Genomic DNA, 27,488 nt, shown 5'->3' with positions numbered 1-27,488 from the left:
GTTTATAGCAATACAAGCCCACCTTAAGAAGCAGGAAACATCTCGAATAAACAACGTAACCTTGCACCTCAAGCAATTAGAGAAAGAAGAACAAAAAAACCCCAAAGCTAGCAGAAGGAAAGAAATCATAAAACTCAGATCAGAAATAAATGAAAAAGAAATGAAGGAAACAATAGCAAAGATCAATAAAACTAAGAGCTGGTTCTTTGAGAAGATAAACAAAATAGATAAAACACTAGCCAGACTCATCAAGAAAAAAAGGGAGAAGACTCAAGTCAATAGAATTAGAAATGAAAAAGGAGAGGTAACAACTGACACTGCAGAAATAAAAGAGATCATGAGAGATTACTACAAGCAACTCTATGCCAATAAAATGGACAATCTGGAAGAAATGGACAAATTCTTAGAAATGCACAACCTGCCAAGACTGAATCAGGAAGAAATAGAAAATATGAACAGACCAATCACAAGCACTGAAATTGAAACTGTGATTAAAAATCTCCCAACAAAGAAAAGCCCAGGACCAGATGGCTTCACAGGCGAATTCTATCAAACATTTAGAGAAGAGCTAACACCTATCCTTCTCAAACTCTTTCAAAATATAGAAGAGGGAGGAACACTCCCAAACTCATTCTACAAGGCCACCATCACCTTGATACCAAAACCAGACAAGGATGTCACAAAGAAAGAAAACTACAGGCCAATATCACTGATGAACATAGATGCAAAAATCCTCAACAAAATACTAGCAAACAGAATCCAACAGCACATTAAAAGGATCATACACCATGATCAAGTGGGGTTTATTCCAGGAATGCAAGGATTCTTCAATATACGCAAATCTATCAATGTGATAAACCATATTAACAAATTGAAGGAGAAAAACCATATGATCATCTCAATAGATGCAGAGAAAGCTTTTGACAAAATTCAACACCCATTTATGATAAAAAACCCTGCAGAAAGTAGGCATAGAGGGAACTTTCCTCAACATAATAAAGGCCATATATGACAAGCCCACAGCAAACATCATCCTCAATGGTGAAAAACTGAAAGCATTTCCACTAAGATCAGGAACAAGACAAGGTTGCTCACTTTCACCACTCTTATTCAACACAGTTTTGGAAGTTTTAGCCACAGCAATCAGAGAAGAAAAGGAAATAAAAGGAATCCAAATCGGAAAAGAAGAAGTAAAGCTGTCACTGTTTGCAGATGACATGATCCTATACATAGAGAATCCTAAAGATGCTACCAGAAAACTACTAGAGCTAATCAATGAATTTGGTAAAGTGGCAGGATACAAAATTAATGCACAGAAATCTCTGGCATTCCTATATACTAATGATGAAAAATCTGAAAGTGAAATCAAGAAAACACTCCCATTTACCATTGCAACAAAAAGAATAAAATATCTAGGAATAAACCTACCCTAGGAGACAAAAGACCTGTATGCAGAAAATTATAAGACACTGATGAAAGAAATTAAAGATGATACAAATAGATGGAGAGATATACCATGTTCTTGGATTGGAAGAATCAACATTGTGAAAATGACTCTACTACCCAAAGCAATCTATAGATTCAATGTAATCCCTATCAAACTACCACAGGCATTTTTCAAAGAACTAGAACAAAAAATTTTGCAATTTGTATGGAAACACAAAAGACCCCGAATAGCCAAAGCAATCTTGAGAACGAAAGAAGGAACTGGAGGAATCAGGCTCCCTGACTTCAGACTATACTACAAAGCTACAGTTATCAAGACGGTATGGTACTGGCACAAAAACAGAAATATAGATCAATGGAACAGGATAGAAAGCCCAGAGATAAACCCATGCACATATGGACACCTTATCTTTGATAAAGGTGGCAGTAATGTACAGTGGAGAAAGGACAGCCTCTTCAATAAGTGGTGCTGGGAAAACTGGACAGCTACATGTAAAAGTATGAGATTAGATCACTCCCTAACACCATACACAAAAATAAACTCAAAATGGATTAAAGACCTAAATGTAAGGCCAGAAACTATCAAACTCTTAGAGGAAAACATAGGCAGAACACTCTATGACATAAAGCACAGCAAGATCCTTTCTGACCCACCTCCTAGAGTAATGGAAATAAAAACAAAAATAAACAAATGGGACCTAATGAAACTTCAAAGCTTTTGCACAGCAAAGGAAACCATAAACAAGACCAAAAGACAACCCTCAGAATGGGAGAAAATATTTGCAAATGAAGCAACTGACAAAGGATTAATCTCCAAAATTTACAAGCAGCTCATGCAGCTCAATAACAAAAAAACAAACAACCCAATCCAAAAATGGGCAGAAGACCTAAATAGACATTTTTCCAAAGAAGATATACAGACTGCCAACAAACACATGAAAGAATGCTCAACATCATTAATCATTAGAGAAATGCAAATCAAAACTACAATGAGATATCACCTCACACCAGTCAGAATGGCCATCATCAAAAAATCTAGAAACAATAAATGCTGGAGAGGGTGTGGAGAAAAGGGAACACTCTTGCACTGCTGGTGGGAATGTGAATTGGTTCAGCCACTATGGAGAACAGTATGGAGGTTCCTTGAAAAACTACAAATAGAACTACCATATGACCCAGCAATCCCACTACTGGGCATATACCCTGAGGAAACCAAAATTCAAAAAGAGTCATGTACCAAAATGTTCACTGCAGCTCTATTTACAATAGCCCGGAGATGGAAACAACCTAAGTGCCCATCATCGGATGAATCGATAAAGAAGATGTGGCACATATATACAACGGAATATTACTCAGCCATAAAAAGAAACGAAATTGAGCTATTTGTAATGAGGTGGATAGACCTAAAGTCTGTCATACAGAGTGAAGTAAGTCAGAAAGAAAAAGACAAATACCGTATGCTAACACATATATATGGAATTTAAGAGAAAAAAATGTCATGAAGAACCTAGGGGTAAGGCAGGAATAAAGACGCAGACCTCCTAGAGAACGGACTTGAGGTTATGGGGAGGGGGAAGGGTGAGCGGTGACAGGGCGAGAGAGAGTCATGGGCATATACACACTAACAAACGTAGTAAGGTAGATAGCTAGTGGGAAGCAGCCGCATGGCACAGGGATATTGGCTCGGTGCTTTGTGACAGCCTGGAGGTGTGGGATAGGGAGGGTGGGAGGGAGGGAGACGCAAGAGGGAAGACATATGGGAACATATGTTTATGTATGACTGATTCACTTTGTTATAAAGCAGAAACTAACACACCATTGTAAAGCAATTATACCCCAATAAAGATGTTAAAAAAAAAAAAAAAGAAAAGAATGGTAATTATTAATTTACAGATGGCCTTATCTCTAGTAGGCTGGGTCACCATGACTTGGGAACAGGAGTGTAACTCCACATTCTGGAACCCATTCCAGATGGCACAGCAAAACTACCAGAGAATATGCAAGGCACATTTTTAGGCATCTCAGGAGAAAACTAAAGTTAAAATGCACGATACATGTTGCTATATTCTGGTGGCCAAACATTACTAAAGAAAATGACATGGGCTTTCCTGGTGGCGCAGTGGTTAAGAATCCGCCTGCCAATGCAGGGGACACGGGCTCAAGCCCTGGTCCAGGAAGATCCCACATGTCGTGGAGCAGCTAAGCCCGTGTGCCACAACTACAGAGCCCGCGAGCCACAATTACTGAGCCCGCGAGCTACAACTACTGAGCCCACCTGCCACAACTACTGAAGCCTGTGCCCCTAGAGCCCATGGTGCTCCGCAACAAGAGAAGCCACTGCAATGAGAAGTCCACACACTGCAACAAAGAGTAGCCCTGCTCGCTGCAGCTAGAGAAAGCCCACACACAGCAATGAAGACCCAATGCAGCCAAAAAGAAAGAAAAAAAAAAGACATGACTGGGAAATTCCTTTAAGAAAAAAAAGAGAGAAAATGACATAACAGTACAGATACGTGTAGAAATTTATGGTTTCCAATCTCGATCTGGTCCACCGTGCAACATGGCAGCCTTTTATAGATTTCTATTCCATTTGCTTTCTTTTTCCTACACGGACAATTCCTAATGTATAACCATCCTTCACATGGTCCGCAAATTGTCCCTATTCGTCTTACTATCAGGAGGTGACTTTACCTTTTACATCATGGAGAAAATAGAGGGTCTGCCCACATTACCAAATTGCGATTTTATTTGTCTTTATATCATTTCCTTCCTTCTTGGTGAAAACATGTATCTTTCTTCCTATCGAGTTATCCTCTGCCCTGGTGTCTTGGATCCTCATACCTCTAATCTCTTATGCAACTTAAAATCATCTTCTCTTTCCTAAGGCATTAACTTCTTCACTGTCTTCTTCCCATTTTCTGTTGTAAAAGTACTCTCCCTCCAGCCACTACTCGTTCATAGCCGTGCTTCCTAAAAGCATCACCGATGTCCGTTTTCTTCAGTTCCTTCATCCCACTGATTCCTTACACAATACATTCTGTCAACATTATTCTACCAACAACATCCCTGACTGTGTTCATTTTATCTGTCCTCTTTCTCAACCTTTGGTCGTGTTGAGCCATTCTCTGTTCTTCAACCTTTTTACTCCCTTAGAGTTATGGAGTGTTCTTTCCAGTTTCTTTTCCCACTCCTCTGTTTAAGCCTCCTGTGCAAGTTCCTCTTCTTGCATCTGCCTCTGAGTGATAGTGTTCCTCCAAGTGCCAAGCTTAACCTTGTCCTCCTCCTAATCTTTACTGGATTATCTCTTCTATCTTGATGGTTTTGAGAGCCATAGAGATATAACTGTGTACTTTCCTGAGACTCAAATGTCTCCAGCCTTCTAGGGAGCTCCAGTGAATATTCTGTAAATTTCAAATTCAGTCTGGGAATTCATTATCTTGCATCTGAGCCTCAAAATTGATCCTTCTTCTTAATAATATTAATAATGTAAATAGTTAAGATCTCTTGAGGACTATCTTGTTTAATATACTTGATCACTATTAACTTCATTTTCTGAACACAGTGAGACAGAAAAACGTTAAATAGTTTACCCAAGATTGTGTGTCTAGTAAGTGAATGTTTGGCTCCTGGGCCCATGTTCTTAACCATAACACCCATGGCACAATAGTTCATGAGTCTCTCTGCCAACTTCTTAAACTAGAGTTTCATTTTTTCTCACCTGATCAAGTACAGCACCCTTCTAATTGGTCCTCTTAACTCTATATTCATCTCCTTCCAATCTATCCTCCACATGGCTACCAGAGTTATCTTTCTAGAAGATAAATAGGATCTCATTAAAATCTTTCAATGGCTTCTTATGACCTATGATAAAGTACCAGATATTTAACATGGGTTACAAAATCCTTCAAAATATGTCACTGACTGTCATGTCTTATCCTCAGCTGACAGCCCACTGATATTTGCTTCTGTTATTTTGCTTTTGTTGTTGTCTCTGTCTGAGTTGTCCTTCCTCTGGTGTGTCCATCTGGAGAGCATTTCCTTATTTTCGAAGACTTGCTTAAATATAAATTTCATGTTCTGCATACTGGATTATGCGTTTCTTCTCTTGTATTTCCATAACACTTTGTACGTATTTTTATTGCGGTGTAAGCTAACTTGCTATACTTACTTGTTAACATGTCTGTCTTACACTAATCTGATAAACTCTGATTTGTCTGTGTGTATATTTTTTCTGCAGCAAGCATATTGCCTAGTATACAGAAGTTATTTAATGTGATTTTTATGTGTGGAAGGAAGAAAGGAAGGAAGGAAGAAGGGAAGGAAAGAATTGCATTCTGGAAATATAAAACAATGTACTTAATTTTGAAATGGCAAAATTTTAGAGCAGGTTATTAAATACATGTTTCTAAATATTTTTAAATGGAAGTAAATAATAATTGGACTACAACATGAATTTATTAAAATAAATCAGAATAACACCTGCTGACATTTACTCTTTTAATAAAGTTAATGACTTCATAGAGCTACTAAATAAGTAGAGAGAATTGAGAGTCTTTAAAGCATTTGGCCAAGACTATTGTGATACCCTTGCAAATAGGAAAGATAAAGCTGGATGAAATAATAATGCAAAGTGGATTCATAGATGATTCAATTCTCTATCCTGTGAAGATTTTGATTTCTACATTTTTTAAGCCTTGTAGGGAGTCTTTACTTGCATATTATTCTGATTTTATTTTACTCTTTTATTTTTAATGAATAAAGTTATAGAAGACAAATGTGTCACATTTGTGGAGTGACATAAAGCTGTAGAAGGACTGTACAATACTGGAAAGAACAAAGACTTTAGAATCAGACACACTTGGCTTTAAATCTCATTGCTACATGTCCCTGTTTTGTGAGAACTTAGTCTGTCTGACTAGCTTCCCTTATACATAAAAAGGGAATAATAATATCTAATTCATAGAGTGGTTGTGAGTGTTCATTAGATAAGACTTGTAATGCACGAAAAACTGTAGACACATTAAAAGATATCTCTTAGTTATTATTAAGGATTATGACTTGAAAGAATTATAATCTTTAAAAAATACTGAGTTAGTCCTGAAACTAACAATATATAGGCAATTAACTCCTAAATCTTAGTTTAAATATTAACTGTCATGCACTGCTCTGACTTGTTAGCTATTTATATGAGATCAAGGGTTTTAAATGAGCCCAAACTCATTATGAGTCAACAATGTGGCATGATTGACATATAGAACAATAACAGATTTAATGTTAGCCTATGTAAACATAAATATAGTGCCTAGAGCAATTTGTGAGACATTTCCCCCCCTTACCCTGTTATGTTAGTCGGTCCATAGCTGACATATTATTCTCTTTCATGGATGCCAGAGAAGCAGGGACTGGAAACCATGTCGTGGGGGAACCATTTAAAGATGCAGCATTAATCCTACCCAGAGGCAGACTTTCAGAGGAACTAGCACTGTCTTTTGATTTTGAAAGGATCATTATGTGAAATAAGTACTCACTTTATTCAGTGAGTACTTATGTCTTGAGACTATGAAAGATAGACATCTAATACAGGGAAATTTTTGCTCAATGTAGATTTTAAAATTTTCCTATGTTTGGGAATTTCCAAACATTGAATGACCTATTTTGTAACTCAGTGTGTTCTTTGTCACTGTGCCCCCAGGAGTGTTCGGAGATTGGGCAACCACCAGTCAGGCCATCATGGAAGAGCTTATTGCAGTGAATTGGAGGTGAAAAGGATGAGCTCTAAGGTCTAACATGTTTGGAGAGCCTGTAAATTTTGTAGTCCTATAGAACCTGCATATTTTTTTAAACATCTTTTGTACATTAATAACAACAACAAAGATGAGTTAGGATATACATCATAAACCTCTAAGAAGTAGTTCTAATACAGAGAGAGGTTTGCCCTGGGTTTATAAGGCTTCGGTTTGATTCCCACCTCTGTCCCTTGCTAGTTGGTGACCTTGGTCAATTTATTAATCTCTCTGAATAGTTTCTCATTTGCAAAGGGAAAAGATATATAAGATATCTGGCAAGACTAAATCCAATAGAGTATTTTTAATGAATATTTCTGGCACGTATTAGTTCTTAATACAGATCTTTGTTTTGCTTAGACCCTGGGTGTTGTTGGTGTATGTGAAAATTACATTATAACATTGGAGAAAATTTCCTGCCAAATGATTCGTTGACAGATGGCAAATCAGTACGAGTCTGTCACATACATTTTAATGACAGGTGGGCTGCTGGAGACAACTTTGTTTTTATGGCTAATATTATTGGCCTGGACAGAGAATCTGAATTCTCGGCTTATTTGGGGGCTGGCATACCACTGACACGGATTGCATAAATTGGAGTCAATGCCACATTTTCACATATCATCCCAGCCTGGAGAGTGAACACAGAATAAGTCAGTGGAATAAATCAAGGCAAAAGCAGTAGAGGGATTTTTCCAATATTGTTGCTCACATTCAAGGGCAGGTGTTGCTTAGGTAACTGCTCTGCCACTGACATATGCTGTGACAGAGTGCATGGCAGTAGTAACAATACTGCAAGTACCATCTCTGATGGGCTTGAAATGAAGACATCTGTTTTCCTTTGGAAAGTGTGAGACAATGTGGTTGACACAGAGGCACTATTTAAATCTAAGGCATACGCATTCTTGCGCTTACTCAAAATGGTACATGATAGTTGGGAATTATTTTATTCTCTTCTCATGAGTCTTTTTCTAGACTCTAGAAAAGTGAATCTGAGAAAGACTGAATGACTGGGGAATAGTTGACCCTTTATTTTTTCTATGATAAAGTGTTAAGAAGCATACGATCTTCAAAAGTTGAGCTATTGGGCTTCCCTGGTGGAGCAGTGGTTGCGAGTCCGCCTGCCAATGCAGGGGACGCAGGTTCGTGCCCTGGTCCGGGGGGATCCCACGTGCCGCAGAGCGGCTGGGCCCGTGAGCCATCGCCGCTGAGCCTGTGCGTCCGGAGCCTGTGCTCCGCGGCGGGAGAGGCCACAGCAGTGAGAGGCCCGCGTACCGCAAAAAAAAGTTGAGCTATCAGTTAAGAGAGTAAAAATAAAGAATTTTGTTAATATAGAGTGTGATCTATAAAAATATGGAATCATTAGGTTGTACACCTGAAATTAATATGATATTGTAAGTCAACTATACTTCAATCAAAAAACAAAAAGAATCTTGTGTCATTTTCTTACTAATCGAAAGTTAATGATATCTTCTGAAAGCTCCCAAGGTTCTGCTTAATTCCTGATTGAACTTGAAGAGGCTCTTAGTCTCTCTGAGTCCTCATCTCATCTGTGAACTGCAGCTTACATGCCTAAATCTCAGATTGTGAGATAAATTATGAGTGCATAAGCACTGCCTGGCTCATGTGATTCCTGGCAACCCATGATCTCAGAAAGAGATTCCTTCTCTCCAGGATTCTACTTGTGCCTGAAAAAAGGACTTTTGCTCTGGACATGGCCACCCCTGGACCCATCAGTGCATCTCAAGGTTATGGGGACACCTAGATGACTCAGTCTCGTTTCAGAAGGCATGGAAGCCAGCATGTGATTCACAGTCTTGCCATGTGGAAGAAGAGCATTTCCAGATACAAAAATGGCCTTTTTTATCACAGAAAAAGGAAAGTGACATTGAGGAAGCAAAACAGCAGACATCTACTATAAAATTTTAAAAAGAATCTCCTTCTGCTTTTTTATTATTCTAAACCTCTTACTTTTTATGTGTTTGGCTTTTAGAGTACACATTTTCTAAGAATTTCTTGTGTTGAAAATAGGTGGTTAATCTCAGAAGTGTACTCTTCCTTGGGGAACTCAAAGATGCTTATTTCTCTTTATTTACAGTATATTTGATAGACCTCATATTTTTTTTCTCCCTGTTTATCCATTGTCAAGTGTTTTCAAACAGATAAGCTTCTATGTATTGCCTTAGGCCCATTTTTAAATTGAACTGTTTTCTATATTATTATTCTTTCCATATTGAGAACTGAACCAAAAGTTGATATATTCCAGAACAGTCTAGATAATGCATATCTTTGGAATTATCTTCTACTTCTACTTCATCTCTTTCTGAAGTTTTGAGCAGATGAATATATGAAAGAATTACAATCTCGGAATCTAATATTAATAGAATTGCTAACAGATCTCTTATTCTCTAACTCTTCCCCTACCTCCCCTGAGGATGCTTGCCTTGGAGGAGCTATAGTTCCCAGAATTCAATGTTCCACCACTGCAACTACTTCCTACGCTACTCATACATCACCATCCCCTCCTAAGTTGCCTCTGCTGGAGCTGATACTTACCATGAATTGATTTCTGAAGTTCTAATACTTGGTAAGGTGAATAAAGAGAAAAGTCATGGAATAGAGAGGAGGCAACTTCAAAAGCAGCCCTCCCAGAGAAAAAAAACCAGAATCTCATTTTCTGTTTGCTGATCCAAGAACAGACTGGGGAGATGGATTAAGACCTTACATTTAATGAGCTGCCTCACAAGCCCAATAAAATGGTCCAAAGTTAGATGTTTAAAATCTGTTTCATTTGCTTTACACATAATCCTTGCTTTTTTTTTTTTTGTCAAAATGTTGATTCCTGATCTTAGTTTACCTTACTTAATTTTTTATCTTTTGGGTAAGAATTTGGGATAGTTGCATTAAGAGCAACTAATATGACTCTATTTCAAACTGAAGAATGATCTTCCTGTAATTTCTAATTAAAAAGTGATTCAGAATTTCATGATGTTAATGATGTATGTGTGCCTTATTCTGTAGAATATGAAAAGCCATTGAAGGTTTTCGAAGTTTTCTTCAAATAATTTTAGTTGATGGATTTTACTTTTGGTTGGTTCTTTAATTTTTTGCTGTTGTTCATTCAATTCTCTCTCATCCCTAGATTTTTTTTAATTTAATTTTTATTTTATGTTGGAGTATAGTTGATTTAATGTTGTGTTTCAGGTGTACAGCAAAGTGATTCAGTTATATATATATATAAAATGGATATAAATATATCCATTATTTTTCAGATTATTTTCCCATATAGGTTATTACAGAATATTGAGTAGACTTCCCTGTACTATACAGTAGGTCCTTGCTGATTATATATTTTATATGTAGTAGTATGTATGTTAATCCCAAACTCCTAATTTATCACTCCCTCCCTACCTTTCCCTTTTGGTAACCGTACGTTTGTTTCGATATCTGTTAAGTCATTTCTGTTTTGCAAATACGTTCATTTGTATCATTTTTTTAGGTTCCACATATAAGTGATAACATAACATATTTGTCTTTCTCTGTCTTCACTCACTTAGTATGATAATCTCCAGTCTATCCATGTTGCTGCAAATGGCTTTATTTCATTCTTTTATGGCTGAGTAACATTCCACTGTAAATATGTACCGCATCTTCTTTATCCATTTCTCTGTCGATGGACATTTAGTTGACTTCCATGTCTTGGCTATTGTAAATAGTGCTGCAGTGAACACTGGGGTGCATGTATGTTTTCAAATTATGGTTTTCTCTGGATATATGCCCAGGAGTGGGATTGCTGGATCATATGGTAGCTTTATTTTTAGTTTTTTTAAGGAACCTCCATACTGTTATCCACAGTGGTTGTACAAATTTACATTCCCACCAACAGTGTAGGATGGTTCCCTTTTCTCCACACCCTCTGCAGCATTTATTGTTTGTAGACTTTTTGATGATGGCCATTCTGACCAGTGTGAGATGATACCTCATTGTAGTTTTGATTTGCATTTCTGTAATAATTAGTGATGTTGAGCATTTTTCATGAGCTTTTTGGCCATCTGTATATCTTCTTTGGAGAAATATCTATTTAAATCTTCTGCCCATTTTTTGATTGGGTGTTTTGGCTTTTTGATATTGAGCGGCATGAGGTGTTTGTATATTTTGGAGATCAATCCTTTGTTGGTTGCTTTGTTTGCAGATATTCAAAAACCACTGAAGGTTTTTTAAGTTTTTTTCAAATAATATTAGTTGATGGATTTTACTTTTGAGTGGTCCTTTAATTATTTTATTCATTCAATTCTCTCTCATCTCTAGATATTTAAAATATTTAAATTTTAAAATACTTCATCTGCTATTTCCTTTAAAATATTTCCTCTAATCTTTCATTTATATGTAGTATATAAATATACATATATATTATCTACATATGTAAATATTTATATATACACATTAACCTTTAAAAATTCTTAATTTCTAGTAATTCCAAACTTTCTCTACTTATACAGTCTTAATATTTCATTTCATAAAGTTAATCTTTAATTTTAATGTCTCATGTTTTAAATTTTTTATACCAATGGAATTTATTTTTTATTCTTTAAAAGTGAACTTTATTTGGGGATAATTTTTAAATTTGCAAAGATAGTACAGAGGATTTCCATATTCCCTTCCCCTTGCTTCACCTAATGGAAGACCTTACTTAATGATGGAACCTTATATAACATGGTACATTTGTCAAAACTAAGGTATTACCATTGGTACAATCATATTAACTAAACTGCACACTTTAGTTGAATTATACTAAATTTTAAGTTAATGTCTTTTCTGTTTCAGGATCAAATCTAGGATATCATATTGCATTTAGGTTTTCTGTCTCCTTAGTCTCCTCCAATCTATGACAGGTTTTCAGTCTTTTCTTGTTTTTTGAGACACTGACAATTCTGAAGATTACTGGTCAGGTATTTTGTAGGACATGCCTCAACTTGGGATCGGTTGGTGTTTCCTCATGATAGACTGGGCTATGGGTTTCTACAGAGAACACCACATAGATGATGTGCCCCCTCATCTCATCATATTAGGGGCTGCAATAAGATCCACATGACATCACTGATATTTAACTTGATCACTTAATTAAGGTGGTATGTTCCACGTTTCTTTACTGTAAAGTAAAACTCTTTCTCTAAAATCAGTATACAAAATCATGTGCATTTCCATACACTAATAATGAACTATCAGAAAGAGAAATTAAGAAAACAATCCCATTTACAACTGCACCAAAAAAAAAAATACTTAGAAAAAAATTAACCAAAGAGATGAAAGTCCTGGATGTTGAAAACTATAAGAAATCATGAAAGAAAATGAATAAGACACAAATAAATGGAACGATAATCTTTGCTCATTGACTGGAAGAATTAATATTGTTAAAATACCCATACAATCCAAAGCAATCTACAGATTCAATACAATCTCTATCAATATTCCAATGGCACTTTTCACAGAAATGGAACAAACAATCCTAAAATTTGTATGGAACCACCAAAGACAAGTAGACAAAACAATCTTAAGAAAGAAGAACAAAGCTGGAGGCATCATGCTTCCTGATTTCAAACTATATTACAAAGCTATAGTAATCAAAACAGTATTGTACTGGCATGACAACAGACACATAGATCAATATAACAGGAAAATAACCCCAGAAATAAACCCCTGCATATATGGTCAGTTAATTTATTATGAAAGAACCAGGAATATACAATGTAGAAAAGATAGTCTCTTCAATAAATGGTGTTGGGAAAGCTAGACAGAAACATGCAAAATGAATGAAACTGGACCACTGTCTTATACCATACACAAAATGGATAAAGACGTAATGTAAGACCTGGAACCACAAAACTAGAAGAAAACATGGATAATAAGTGCCTTGATGTCAGTCTTGGTGATGATTTTTTTGATTTGACACTGAAAGCGAAGGCAGCAAAAGCAAAAATAAATAATTGAGACTACATCAAACCTTAAAAACCATCAACAAAGTGAAAAGACAATGTACCAAATGGAAGAACATATTTGAAAATCATATACCTGATAAGGGGCTAATATCCAAAATATATAAAGACCTTCTACAACTCAATAGCAAAAAAAGCCCCAAGCAATCTGATTAAAAAATGGGCAGAGATTCTGAATAGACATTTTTCCAAAGAAGACATACAGATGGCAAACAGGCACATGAAAAGGTGCTCAGCATCACTAATCACCAGGGAAATGCAAATCAAAACCACAATGAGACATCACTTCACACCTAGAAGTGTGAAGACTTAGAATGACTATTATCAAAAAGACAAGAAATTAGAGGAGACCTTCAAGATGGCCGAGGAGTAAGACGTGGAGATCACCTTCCTCCCCACAAATACATCAAAAATACATCTACATGTGGAACACCTCCTACAGAACACCTACTGAATGCTGGCAGAAGATCTCAGACTTCCCAAAAGGCAAGAAACTCCCTACCTGGGTAGGACAAAAGAAAAAAAGAAAAAACAGAGACAAAAGAACAGGGACGGGACCTGCACGTCTGGAAGGGATCTGTGAAGGAGGAAAAGTTTCCACATACTAGGAAGCCCCTTCACTGGCAGGGACGGGGGGTGGGCAGGGTAGGGGGGGAAGCTTTGGAGCCATGGAGGAGAGCACAGCAACAGGGGTGCAGAGGGCAAAGTGGAGAGATTCCCGCACAGAGGATTGGTGCCAACCAGAACTCAACAGCCTAAGAGGCTTGTCTGCTCACCTGCAGGAGCAGGTAAGGATGGGACCTGAGGCTCAGGCTTCAGAGGTCAGATCCCAGGGAGAGGACTGGGGTTGGCTGTGTGAACACAGCCTGAAGGGGGCTAGTGCGCCACAGCTAGCCGGGAGAGAGTCTGGGAAAAAGTCTGGAACTACCTAAGAGTCAAGACACCATTGTTTCGGGGTGCATGATGAGAGGGGATTCAGAGCACTGCCTAAACGAGCTCCATAGATGGGCACGAGCTGCAGCTATCAGTGCAGACACTAGAGATGGGCATGAAACGCTAACGCTGCTGATGCAGCCACCAAGAACCCTGTGTGCAAGCTCAGGTCACTATCCACACTTCCCCTCGCAGGAGCCTGTGAAGCCCGCCACTGCCAGGGTCCTGTGATCTAGGGACAACTTCCCCAGGAGAATACATGGCATGCCTCAGGCTGTTGCAACATCACGCCGGCCTCTACCACCGCAGGATTGCCCCGCATGCTGTACCCCTCTCTCCCCCTGGTCTAAGTGAGCCACAGCCCCCTAATAAGCCACTCCATTAAACCTCTCCTGTCTGGGCAAAGAACAGACGCCAGAGGGCGACCTCTACATGCAGAGGTGGGGCCAAATCCAAAGCTGAAACCCAAGAGCTGTGTGAAAAAAAAAAGAGAAAGGAAATTTCACCGTGCAGCCTCAGGAGCAGCAGATTAAATTTCCGCAATCAACTAGATGTACCCTGAATATGTGGAATACCTGAATAGACAATGAATCATCCCAAAATTGAGGCGGTGGACTTTGGGACCAACTGTACTTGGGGTTTGCTGTATGTGACTGACTAGTTTTGATTTATATAGTTTTCTTAGTTTACTTTTTAGTGCTCGTTATCATTGGTGGATTTCTTTATTGGTTTGGTTGCTCTTTTTTTTTAATTTTTTATTTTAATAACTTTTAAATTTTTTATTTTAATTATTTTTTCTTTCTTTCTTTTTTTTCTCCCTTTTCTTCTGAGCCATGTGGCTGACAGGGTCTTGGTGGTCCAGCCAGGTGTCAGGCCTGAGCCTGTGAGGTAGGAGAGCCAAGTTCAGGTCACTGGACCAGCAGAGACCTCCTGGCCCCACATAATCTCAATCATTGAGAGCTCTCCCAGATACCTCTGTTTCAATGCTAAGACCCAGCTCTTAGCTAAGATCTAATGAGAAGACAGAGAAACACACAGCAGATGAAGGAGCAAGGCAAAAACCCAAAGGACCTAACAAATGAAGAGGAAATAGGCAGTCTACCTGAAAAATAATTCAGAATAATGATAGTAAAGATGATCCAAAATCTTGGAAATAGAATGGAGAAAACACAAGAAACATTTAACAAGGAACTATAAGAACTAAAGAGCAAACAAACAGTGATGAACAACAAAATAAATGAAAAATTCTCTAGAAGGGATCAATAGCAGAATAACTGAGGCAGAAGAACAGATAAGTGACCTGGAAGATAAAATATTGGAAATAACTACTGCAGAGCAGAATAAAGGAAAAAGAATGAAAAGAATTGAGAACAGTCTCAGAGACCTCTGGGACAAAATTAAACTCACCAACATTCGAATTATAGGGGTCCCAGAAGAAAAAGAGAATAAGAAAGGGACTGAGAAAATATTTGAAGAGATTATAGTTGAAAACTTCCCTAATACAGGAAAGGAAATAGTTAATCAAGTCCAGGAAGCACAGAGAGTCCCATACAGGATAAATCCAAGGAGAAACATGCCAGGACACATATTAATCAAACTATCAAAAATTAAATACAAAGAAAAAAATATTAAAAGCAGCAAGGGAAAAACAACAAATAACACACAAGGGAATCCCCATAAGGTTAACAGCTGATTTTTAAGCAGAAACTCTGCAAGCCAGAAGGGAGTGGCAGGACATATTTAAAGTGATGAAAAGGAAAAAACTACAACCAAGATTACTCTACCCAGCAAGGATCTCATTCAGATTTGATGGAGAAATTAAAACCTTTACAGACAAGCAAAAGCTGAGAGAATTCAACATGACCAAACCAGCTTTACTGCAAATGCTAAAGGAACTTCTCTACGCAGGAAACACAAGAGAAGGAAGACCTGTAATAACAAACCCAAAACAATTAAGAAAATGGGAATAGGAAGATACATATCAATAATTACCTTAAATGCAAATGGATTAAATGCTCCAACCAAAAGACATAGATTGGCTGAATGGATACAAAACAAGACCCATTTATATGCTGTCTACAAGAGACTCACTTCAGACCTAGGGACACATACAGACTGAAAGTGAGGGTATGGAAAAAGATATTCCATGCAAATGGAAATCAAAAGAATGCTGGAGTAGAAATTCTCATATCAGACAAAATAGACTTTAAAATAAAGACTATTACAAGAGACAAAGAAGGACACTACATAATGATCAAGAGATCAATCCAAGAAGAAGATATAACAATTGTAAATATTTATGCAACCAACATAGGAGCACCTCAATACATAAGGCAAATGCTGACAGCCATAAAAGGGGAAACTGACAGTAACATAATCATACTAGGGGACTTTAACACCCCCCTTTCACCAGTGGAAAGATCAATCAAAATGAAAATAAATAAGGAAACACAAGCTTTACATGATACATTAAACAAGATGGACTTAATTTTTATGGGACATTCCATCCAAAAACAAGAGAATACACTTTCTTCTCAAGTGCTCATGGCACATTCTCCAGGATAGATCGTATCTTGGGTCACAAATGAAGCCTTGGTAAATTTAAGAAAATTGAAATCGTATGAAGTATCTTTTCTGACCACAATGCTATGAGACTAGATATCAATTACAGGGAAACATCTGTAAGAAATACAAACACATGGATGCTAAACAATACACTACTGAATAAACAAGAGATCACTGAAGAAATCAAAGAGGAAATTAGAAAAATACCTAGAAACAAATGACAATGAAAACACGATGACCCAAAACCTATGGGATGCAGCAAAATCAGTTCTAAGAGGGTAGATTATAGCCATACAATCCTACCTCTAGAGGCAAGAAACATCACAAATAAACAATCTAACCTTACACATAAAGCAATTAGAGAATGAAGAACAACAAAACAAAGCAGAAGGAAAGAAATCATAAAGAGCAGATCAGAAATAAATGAAAAAGAAATGAAGAAATGATAGCAAAGATCAATAAAACTAAAAGCTGTTTCTTTGAGAAGGTAAACAAAATTGATTAGCCAGACTCATCAAGAAAAAAAGGGAGAAGACTCAAATCAATAGAATTAGAAATGAAAAAGGAGAAGTATCAACTGACACTGCAGAAATACAAAGGATCATGAGAGATTACTACAAGCAACTCTATGCCAATAAAATGGACAACCTGGAAGAAATGGACAAATTCTTAGAAAAGCACAACCTTCCAAGACTGAACCAGGAAGAAATATAAAATATGAACAGACCAATCACAAGCAGTGAAATTGAAACTGTGATTAAAAATCTTCCAACTAACAAAAGCCAAGGACCAGATGGCTTCACAGGCAAATTCTATCAAACATTTAGAGAAGAGCTAACACTCATCCTTCTCAAACTCTTCTAAAATATAGCAGAAGGAGGAACAGTCCCAAACTCATCTACAAGGCCACCATCACTCTGATACCAAAACCAGACACAGATGTTACAAAAAAGAAAACTACAGGCCTATATCACTGATGAATACAGATGCAAAAATCCTCAACAAAATACTAGCAAACAGAATCCAACAGCACATTAAAAGGATCATACACCATGATCAAGTGGGGTTTATTCCAGGAATGCAAGGATTCTTCAATATACGCAAATCTATCAATGTGATAAACCATATTAACAAATTGAAGGAGAAAAACCATATGATCATCTCAATAGATGCAGAGAAAGTTTTTGACAAAATTCAACACCCATTTATGATAAAAACCCTGCAGAAAGTAGGCATAGAGGGAACTTTCCTCAACATAATAAAGGCCCTATATGACAAGCTCACAGCCAATATCATCCTCAATGGTGAAAAACTGAAAGCATTTCCACTAAGATCAGGAACAAGACAAGGTTGCTCACTCTCACCTCTATTATTCAACATAGTTTTGGAAGTTTATCCACAGCAGTCAGAGACAGAAAAGAAATAAAAGGAATCCAAATAAGAAAAGAAGAAGTAAAATTGTCATTGTTTGCAGATGATACAATACTATACATAGAGAATCCTAAAACTGCTACAAGAAAAATACTAGAGCTAATCAATGAATTTGGTAAAGTAGCAGGATACAAAATTAATGCACAGAAATCTCTCATATTCCTATACACTATTGATGAAAACTGTGAAAGAGAAATTAAGGAAACACTCCCATTTACCACTGCAACAAAAAGAATAAAATACCTAGGAATAAACGTACCTAAGGAGAAAAAATACCTGTATGCGGTAAACTATAAGACACTGATGAAAGAAATTAAAGATCAAACAAACAGATGGAGATGCCATGTTCTTGGGTTGGAGGAATCAACATGGTGAAAATAACTATACTACCCAAAACAATCTACAGATTCAATGCAATCCCTCTCAAACTACCAATGGCATTTTTTACAGAACTAGAACAAAAAATTTCACAATTTGTAGGCAAACACAAAAGACTCCAATTGCCAAAGCAATCTTGAGAAAGAAAAATGGAGCTGGAGGAATCAGGCTCCCAGACTTCAGACTATACTACAAAGCTACGGTAATCAAGACAGTATGGTACTGGCACAAAAACAAATATAGATCAATGGAACAGGATAGAAAGCCCAGAGATAAACCCATGCACATATGCTCACCTTTCTTTGATAAAGGAGGCAAGAATATACAATGGAGAAAATACGGCCTCTTCAATAAGTGGTGCTGGGAAAACTGGACAGCTCCACTTAAAACAATGATATTAGAACACTCCCTAACACCATACACAAAAATAAACTCAAAATGGATTAAAGACCTAAATTTAAGGCAGACACTATCAAACTCTTAGAGGAAAACATAGGCAGAACACTGTATGACATAAATCACAGCAAGATCCTTTTGGACCCACCTCCTAGAGTAATGGAAATAAAAACAAAAATAAACAAATGGGACCTAATGAAACTTAAAAGCTTTTGCACAGCAAAAGAAAACATAAACAAGATGAAAAGACAATCCTCAGAATGGGAGAAAATATTTGCAAATGAAGCAACTGATAAAGGTTAATCTCCAAAATGTACAAGCAGCTCATGCACCTTAATATCAAAAAACAAAGAACCCAATCTCAAAATGGGCAGAAGACCTAAATAGACATTTTTCCAAAGAAGATATACAGATTACCAACAAACACATGAAAGGATGCTCAACATCACTAATCATTAGAGCATTGCAAATCAAAACCATAGTGTGGTATCACCTCACACCAGCCAGAATGGCCATCATCAAAAAAATCTACAAACAGTAAATGCTGGGGAGGGTGTGGAGAAAAGGGAACCCTCTTGCATTGTTGGTTAAAAACTTAAATATAAAAACTAAAAATAGCACTACCATGTGACCCAGCAATCCCACTACTGGGCATATACCCTAAGAAAACCAGAATTCAAAAAGAGTCATGTACCACAGTGTTCACTGCAGCACTATTTACAAAAGCCAGGAGGACATGGAATCAACCTAAGTGTCCATCGGCACATGAATGGATAAAGAAGAAGTGGCACATATATGCAATGGAATATTACTCAGCCATTAAAAGAAACGAAATTGAGTTATTTGTAATGAGGTGGATGGACCTAGAGTCTGTCATACAGAGTGAAGTAAGCCAGAAAGAGAAAAACAAATACCATATGCTAACACATGTACATGGAATCTAAGAAAACAAAAAGGTTCTGAAGAACCTAGGGGCAGGAGAGGAATAAAGACACAGACGTAGAGAATGGACTTGAGGACATGGGGAGGGGGAAGGGTAAGTTGCGACGAAGTGAGAGAGTGGCATGGACATATATACAGTACCAAATCTAAAATAGCCAGCTAGTGGGAAGCAGCCGCACAGCACAGGGAAATCAGCTCGGTTTTGTTTTTTTTTTGTTTGTTTGGGTTTTTTTGCGGTACACGGGCCTCTCACTGTTGTGGCCTCTCCTGTTGCGGAGCACAGGCTCCGGACACACAGGCTCAGCGGCCATGGCTCATGGGGCCAGGCGCTCCGCGGCATGTGGGATCTTCCCGGACCGGGACACAAACCCGTGTCCCCTGCATCAGCAGGCGGACTCTCAACCACTGCGCCACCAGGGAAGCCAAATAAAAAATTTTTTAAAAGTCACTTGATCACTTAGTTAAGATGGTGTCTGCCAGGTTTCTCCAATGTAAAGTTAAACTGTTTTTCCCTTTCCATACTTTACTCCTTTTTTAAAATAGACTTCATAGAGTAGTGATAGGTTCACAGCAGTGCTGAGCAGAAGGCACAGAGATTTCCCGTATACCCTTTGCTCCCTCACGTGCATCGCCTCCCCCATCATCAACATCCCCTGTGTTGTTAGTGGCAGCCATACCAGTGGTAGAGGAAGTGGCATTTTCACCAGATTCATCAGATGGCATGATTACAACTGAAGTTTCACTTACTTGGCTTCCATTGCTTTTGGTCCATTTTCAAACTTGCTTCTTCAGCCTTGGTATTGAGTCTTGAGATTTCTGGTACTCTTTAGTTACCAAAGTAACTTAAGCAGAACTCTGAGGAGAACAGATGGAAGCAGAATGTAAAAATAAAATCTCATCCGATGAAATTTTCAAAACAAACAGGGAGAAAAACAGTTTCAGGTATACACTGGTCATTTCTAGTTGAGTTATCCTATATTGATTTTTAAAAGAACTCCTTCAGTTAATTGCCCCATACTCATTTTTGAGCTTAAACAGCACAACATTAAATCTTTCCAAATCTTGTCTGCCCAGACCAGAAACAATGGTGCTCGTTCAGCATCTACAAGTCTGTGTTTGTAGACTTGGAATGGCCAAAAGTTGATAGAATATATCTCTGAGCAAAAATAAAATACAAGATGATGCCCAATGAAGTTCCAAGTACAAGAGGATCTTAATAAGTGTTGTTGGTTGTCAAGATCTGTGGGCTAAGGAAAATGAAAATCAAAACTTTAGAATACTTAAGGCATTTAATGGTGGGAAATTTTCTAGTATATTTTTAAATGTCCAGAAAAACACTCTTTTTTTTAAAAGTATGTCTTCTACTCTTAAAGATTTATTTCAAACTTCCCTTCAGTTTTCTCCAGCGAGTACTAATTGTGCTCTTGCTGTCAACCCATTCTTAGTCCTTGTCATTACAGGTTCAGTGGCTGCAGAGGTGAAATGTTTTGACAAATATTGGACGTCATACGGTTTACACTGTGGATCAGCATGGATGTTTTTTAGCTTCTTCAGATGACTCTGTAATGGAGTTATATTTGGAAGTTTCCCAGTATGGTGCAAAAGCCTCAGAGAGAGAGGAAGTTTATAAACTGCTATTCTACGAGAAGAAAGGCCAGCTGCTCATCCTGCATGATTCCTCCTTGAGCTTTTGTATTTTCCAAGCTAGACCTTTCAAGCTTGCTATTTATAAATTGATTTTCAGTATGCTGAGTGGCGACAAAGATTCGAATTGGCCGGCATATTTTCATTCAGTATGCAGAGAAGCCATTTAAAGACTGAGAGAACATATCAAGGGAAAAAGACAAAACCTGACATTAAGGGAAGATGAGGGAAAAGGAGCATCCTTGACCGTCGTTCTGACAATTACAATGTTTTAACCTACTTACTTTACTGAAAAGAGGTTCTCATATCTCTGTTTGGTTTATCCAAAAATTTATAGGCTAAAAGAACTGTTGAAAAGTTTCCATATCTGTAACATTTTTAACTTTCTGTGAAATTTCCATAGAAAATTGCAATTTTTCCTCTTGCAGGAAATTAAAAATAATGCATGAAGATCTTTTAAAATATTTAGTCTGTTACTTCCAGACTTATTCTATGACCTAGTTATATATCAAAAAATAGAAAAATTATATCAGATAATTACTAAGAGTTATTCCTTATTTAGCTAGAGCTGTCAGCATTGGGAGGCAAGAAAATTAATGGAAGTAAAGATACTTCAGTATACTTCAGGTTATTTCTTTAAATGTATTACAGAGTTTTCCATTTCATTGACAGTTGTAGTGGCCTCTGCAAACCCTAAAACTGAGTTGTGCCACTTGTGCCTACACATTTGGAATGGTCCATAGGAAGGATAGCTGTTGGGTGATAAATTCTCTTCCCATCACTGTATGGAGTAATACCAAGTGCCACCTCCTGTTAACTCTGTTCTCCTCATCAAAGAGTGCATTCTATTGTCTAACCTTACATTTAGCTATTCATGGAAATGAAATATTTTTTTAGGTTAGGTAGGTTAGTTAACGCAATTTACTATCTGCCAGGCGTTACTCTAAGCATCTCACAAATATTATTTGGTTCTCACGACAGCCCTAGAGAAGAGGTTCTGTAATTATTCTCATTTTACAGATGTGGAAACTGAGGCAAAGAGAAGGAAAGTAATTTGTCCCCATTTACACAGTAGGTGGCAGAGAAAGGATTTGATTTCCAGAATGTGCACTCTTTTTTTTTTTTTTTTTTTTTTTTTTTTGCGGTACGTGGGCCTCTCACTGCTGTGGCCTCTCCCGTTGCGGAGCACAGGCTCTGGACGCGCAGGCTCAGCAGCCATGGCTCACGGGCCCAGCCGCTCCGCGGCATGTGGGATCTTCCCGGACCGGGGTACGAACCCGGGTCCCCTGCATCAGCAGGCGGACTCAACCACTGTGCCACCAGGGAAACCCTTGCCTATTAATTCTTCATGTCCCTTGTATTTATTCACAGAGGACATTTTTTGCAGATGCAGGTTTTGGAAACAACTCATTTGATTCAATGAGTAGAATTAAGGGAAGTTTTATGGTACACTTATTAACAACATCGCCATTATGGGTGTAAAAGAAAGGAAACTAAGATCTTTACCCTTTCTACATCACTTTATCCTTTCTATTTTCTCTCTTGTTCTTTTCTTTTACTAAAGGTTGAGTTTTAGTCCATAGTATATCCCTCCACTTTCGAAGAATATTATTCAGTGAGTTGACTTCTGTTTTAAAATACTTAAAGATCATTATTGGATCATTATCGGTCTATTACTCTTGCCTTACTTTTCAGCAGCGAATCCATAACAACTCACACAATTTTAATTCACCTTACTTTTGGTTTATGTCATAGTTTATGAATAGCCTATAAGAGCAAACAGACTATGACAAATTTTATAATCAGATTTTTTGCTTTGAAATATACTGTAATATTACGTTTAGAGGCAACTCATTACCAAGTTATATTCATTTTTATTTACGTCAAGGAAAATAAGTGTACCTGATGCAAGTTTACAGAATCAAGATTAACATTAAGAAAGAATAAAAATATCCCATAAGACTCAGAGTATTACTGATTTTTTGTTTTATGTGTTTCTTAATTTTAAACAAATTTGCATTTTGAAAGTTGAGATCACTTTTTACAGTTTTTTGTTTGCCTTTTTTTTAAAACCTAACTATACAATGTTATTGAATATTCTTTCCAGTCCTGATTTAATGGTTGCATAGCCTTCTATTACATGTATGCAATACTTTGATTCTTTTAACCACGTTCCTCTTGTTGGAGATGTATATGGTTTCCAATTATTCAGTGTTTCAGATATTACTGATGCAATACTCACTTTTGTATTTAAATAATTTACGCATCTCTATTTCCTTAGGGTAAATACTCAGACGTGGAATTCCTGGGTCAAAGAGAGTTTTAAGGTTTTGAAATGTTGTACCTGTTAATATTCCCCATAAGTGTAGAAGTCACATTTCCTTACATACTAATAACAATGGAAATTAGGGCTAAACATTTCCTCTCTAGTAAACCAACTGTGGATATTATTATTATTACTTTTGAATCTCTTTATTTGTGTATTGAAAGAACAAATACCTCTGTGGGAACGCTATGCCCAGGCAGTTTAATTATTTATCAAGTTTATTTTGGGCCAGTATTGATCACTCTTTTGTGAAAAGAGGTTCTTAAACTAAAAACAAACAACAGACCCCGGAGAGATACACCATGTTCTTGGATTGGAAGAATCAACATTGTGAAAATGACTCTACTACCCAAAGCAATCTATAGATTCAATGCAATCCCTATCAAACTATCAATGGCATTTTTCACAGCACTAGAACAAAAAATTTCACAATTTGTATGGAAACACAAAAGACCCCGAATAGCCAAAGCAATCTTGAGAATGAAAAACGGAGCTGGAGGAATCAGGCTTCCTGACTTCAGACTATACTACAAAGCTACAGTAATCAAGACAGTATGGTACTGGCACAAAAACAGAAAGATAGATCAATGGAACAGGATAGAAAGCCCAGAGATAAACCCACGCACATATGGTCACCTTATCTTTGATAAAGGAGGCAGGAATGTACAGTGGAGAAAGGACAGCCTCTTCAATAAGTGGTGCTGGGAAAACTGGACAGCTACATGTAAAAGTATGAGATTAGATCACTCCCTAACACCATACACAAAAATAAGCTCAAAATGGATTAAAGACCTAAATGTAAGGCCAGAAACTATCAAACTCTTAGAGGAAAACATAGGCAGAACACTGTATGACATAAATCACAGCAAGATCCATTTTGACCCACCTCCTAGAGAAATGGAAATAAAAACAAAAATAAATGGGACCTAATGAAACTTCAAAGCTTTTGCACAGCAAAGGAAACCATAAACAAGACTAAAAGACAACCCTCAGAATGGGAGAAAATATTTGCAAATGAAGCAACTGACAAAGGATTAATTTCCAAAATTTACAAGCAGCTCATGCAGCTCAATAACAAAAAAACAAACAACCCAATCCAAAAATGGGCAGCAGCCCTAAAGAGACATTTTTCCAAAGAAGATATACAGACTGCCAACAAACACATGAAAGAATGCTCAACATCATTAATCATTAGAGAAATGCAAATTAAAACTACAATGAGCTATCATCTCACACCAGTCAGAATGGCCATCATCAAAAAATCCAGGAACAATAAATGCTGGAGAGGGTGTGGAGAAAAGGGAACACTCTTGCACTGCTGGTGGGAATGTGAATTGGTTCAGCCACTATGGAGAACAGTATGGAGGTTCCTTAAAAAACTACAAATAGCACTACCATATGACCCAGCAATCCCACTACTGGGCATATACCCTGAGAAAACTAAAATTCAAAAAGAGTCATGTACCAAAATGTTCATTGCAGCTCTATTTACAATAGCCCGGAGATGGAAACAACCTAAGTGCCCATCATCGGATGAATGGATAAAGAAGATGTGGCACATATATACAATGGAATATTACTCAGTCATAAAAAGAAACGAAATTGAGCTATTTGTAATGAGGTGGATAGATGTAGTATCTGTCATACAGAGTGAAGTAAGTCAGAAAGAGAAAGACAAATACCGTATGCTAACACATATATATGGAATTTAAGAAAAATAATGTCATGAAAAACCTAGGGGTAAGACAGGACTAAAGACACAGACCTACTGGAGAACGGACTTGAGGATATGGGGAGGGGGGAGGGGGAGCTGTGACAAAGCGAGAGAGAGGCATGGACATATATACACTACCAAACGTAAGGTAGATAGCTAGTGGGAAGCAGCCGCATAGCACAGGGAGATCAGCTCAGTGCTTTGTGACCACCTGGACGGGTGGGATAGGGAGGGTGGGAGGGAGGGAGACACAAGAGGGAAGAGATATGGGAACATATGTATATGTATAACTGATTCACTTTGTTATAAAGCAGAAACTAACACACCATTTTAAAGCAATTATACCCCAATAAAGATGTTAAAAAAAAAAAGACCCCCTCTTCACACAGCATGGCTGCATTTTCCCTTAGTAACAAGGTTCAGTGGATCCACCATGGTCCAGCTGCTGCTTTGTCTCCTCGACGTGAGGCTTTAACTATTGTCCAATCAGAAGAGGAGAGGGTCAAAGAGTGGGGTGTGAACCAGAGGAACTCGCAGGAATCCTTCCAGAGCCGCTGTGTGACCCTCCCCTGGACGCTGGGAGGTTTGTGGGGACCAGCTCCATTCTTGCCGATGCTCTTTGGTCGGAGTTTCCGGGGTTCAGGACTTCACCCAGCGGGGCCAGGCTCCTGCCGGGCAGCGGCTGTTCCCTGCTGACTTTGGGGGCAAAGGGAGGAGACCCCTCGAGGTCCGGCCCTGCCCCGCGCAGCTATGGCTCAGCCGCATAACGGCCCCTCAACTTCCTCAAGCCCGATCCAGGCGAGCATGGGAATTATTATCGAGGTACATTATTTTCGTTTTACCAGAACAACAAACTGTGGCCGAAGTTTCAAACTTATTTCATAATATTGCCTCCAAAGGTTCAAAGAACCCTTCATGAGGGACATTTACCTTTTAAAGGTAAATAGCACTTGAAACTACAGTGCTCATCTTTTTAACTCTCCCCAGATTCCTTCATGCTTCCTGTGGGTATTCTTCAAATGTATTAACCATTGTTTTAAAGTCTTCATCCATTCTATACATTTGCCTGGACTTCAGCAATGTTTGAAATGAAAAGTCTGAAATGTTTGGCGTATACTGTGATTTTTATATAAGGTTCACCATCTCCATATATTTTATTTTATTTTTTTTATGGAGATGGTAGATTCTGATTCTGGCTTTGTTTTTATTTATTTGGCTTCATGGGTCTTAGATGAGGCATGCAGGATCTTCGTGGTGGCATGCAGGCTTCTCTCTAGTTGTGGCTCATGGGCTCCAGAGCACCCGGGCTCAGTAGTTGTGGTGAGTGGGCTTAGTTGCTCCAGGGCATGTGGGATCTTAGTTCTCTGACCAGGGACTGAACCCACATCATTGGAAGGCGGATTCTTAACCGCTGGACCACCAGGGAAGTCCCCATATATTTTAGTTTACTCATGCTGTAGTATTTGAAGAGATACAATAGTATTGTATTTGAAAACTCAGGCTCTTGAGTCCTGCCTGGATTTACACTCCTGACTTAGACACTCACTTCTTGTGGATCTTGGGCGACTTACTGGGCTTTTCTGTGCCTCAATGTCTGTGTAGTTAGAGTGGCTCTAGTGATAGCAATTTGCTACATAGGATTGTTTGGAGGAGTGGATTACTTAATACGTGTAAAGTGCTGAAAGGAATACCTGGCGTACTAGCTGTCATTGCTATTGTCGTATACTGGATCAATAATTTTAATTTTAAACAGAAAATATAGATATTACACTCACCCCTCCCACAAGAATCATGAACTGCTCATTTTCTTAATGTAAGTATCATAGACGACAATGGAAAGTACTGGCAAAAGCTGACTAAAAAAAGTCTTGGCTTAGGTTTAAAGATGAAATGAAACTTGGAATAGATTTGTCTTTGTCCTCATATTTTTAGGAGGA

General features: G+C 37.8%; 1 long non-coding RNA gene across 1 annotated transcript in view; it reads right to left on the bottom strand.

Annotated features, from left to right (window-relative positions):
- LOC307197335 overlaps positions 1 to 27,488 on the bottom strand; it is a 46,491-nt gene that overhangs the window by 7,276 nt on the left and 11,727 nt on the right. Inside the window, exon 2 of the long non-coding RNA XR_013831386.1 lies at positions 20,615 to 20,722. This is a non-coding gene — a long non-coding RNA (uncharacterized lncRNA). The remainder of the gene's footprint in view (positions 1 to 20,614; positions 20,723 to 27,488) is intronic.

The sequence above is a fragment of the Stenella coeruleoalba genome (genome assembly GCF_951394435.1).
Source record: "Stenella coeruleoalba genome assembly, chromosome: 14".
NCBI lineage: Eukaryota > Metazoa > Chordata > Mammalia > Artiodactyla > Delphinidae > Stenella > Stenella coeruleoalba.
This window is presented reverse-complemented; position numbering and strand designations above follow the sequence as displayed.